This window comes from Pteropus medius, unplaced genomic scaffold, assembly GCF_902729225.1.
Source record: "Pteropus medius unplaced genomic scaffold, Ma_sr-lr_union100, whole genome shotgun sequence".
Taxonomy (NCBI): Eukaryota; Metazoa; Chordata; class Mammalia; order Chiroptera; family Pteropodidae; genus Pteropus; species Pteropus medius.
The window spans coordinates 37,311,573-37,313,020 of record NW_024340849.1 but is presented as its reverse complement, the minus strand read 5'-3'; the positions used below and the strand labels follow the sequence as shown (position 1 = coordinate 37,313,020).

Sequence of the window (1,448 nt, the reverse complement as noted above, 5' to 3'; positions counted from 1 at the left end):
CTATGACTTTAACTGTATACTTGCCTTTTGTGGGTTTTGAATCCTGACCTGTCTCCATTCAGTTATTTATTTTCTTGGCAGCTAATACTGGACAATTGGATTTTATGAAAGCTATAAATCTCTCCTGGGAAAAATGCACAGACACAAAGCACACAAAGTTTGGCACATGATTTGTTGGGGACCTTTTGGGAGCACATTCATGGATCCAAGATAAAGATGATGCCTTTTGTATTTGCCCATTTAATTATCGAGCTGCCGCTGGGCTCTCTTCTCCAGGGCAGAGAACAGGGTCTTTCTCGACCTCTATTCAGTTCTTAACACATTACAATATGACTTCTCACCACCCATTCCTTGAAACTACTCTGCAGAAGGACAAAAGGGTCCTAAAGGCCACCTAACTACCAAATCCCGTATCCAAGCCTCAGCTACTTGAAGGCTCTGCAGCATTTAATGTTATCGTCTTCACCTATCAGAGGAGCCAAAGGACACCCAGTCCTCCCAAGGTGGGGAGGATGGTCTAATTCAGTGGCTCCATAGTAGAAAGTCCACTTCCCTACAGGTATGCACTATGTTCTATAATATCAATTTCATTTGAAACAAAGAGGATATTTTGATCTCCTATTTTCTTTTTTTTACTCTAAAGTTTTCTTTTTCTTTTAAATTTTTTTTTTAATTTTTTTTGGCAAGGCAATCCTTGGTTGACCTCACAAATTGCAAGGATCTTGTCAGTTTACAATCCTTTATTTTTATTTTTATTTTTTTACGTCTACAGCACCGGATCTTCCTAGGTGGTCTCCCATCCAAGTACTAACCAGGCCTGACCCTGCTTAGCTTCCGAGATCAGACGGGATTGGGCTTGTTCAGGGTGGCATGGCCGTAGACTAAAGTTTTATTTCTTAATTGGTTCAGAACTCCAAGCTTGGAAAAAGAATATATTTGGCTGGGGTAGGGGAATAGGGTTAAGATTTTCACATACTAATATTATCTTCAACTCAATTCATCATGTTCTCATGTTTTTTCTCTGGAATTTGCTTTGCCTCTGGTTTGTTTTACCTTTCTTCATGCCAGACCTTTGTTTTTCTCCTGGTAGTTACCAGGTAGTTCTAGAACTTAATTACCTCAAGAAAAATTTTCTGAAAACACCCTTAACCTAATTAATGGAAAACAGTTTAGTTTGCCTGTTCTGTTTCAAGAGAATAAAAGAACACATAGGTTCTTGGAAAGCCTATGGAAGGAGAAAAAGAAAGACTTCTCAGCCATGACTGATGCACGATTAAGTGAGTGGAATTTCTCTAGGTTCTGTGAGACAGTGCAAAGAGAGTAGAAAACATATATCTTGCTCTCATGAAGTTTATCATTTAAGTAGGTGGATTACATAAAACACATAAAATCACAAATAATGCTAAAATATTGAGATATATAGAAGATCTACAGGAAGGATTTCCAAC

General features: G+C 38.3%; 1 pseudogene; it reads right to left on the bottom strand.

The window, feature by feature from the left end:
- Positions 1–763: 763 nt before the first annotated feature.
- LOC120591306 (uncharacterized) lies at positions 764–882 on the bottom strand (annotated as a pseudogene).
- Between the last annotated feature and the right edge of the window lie 566 nt (positions 883–1,448).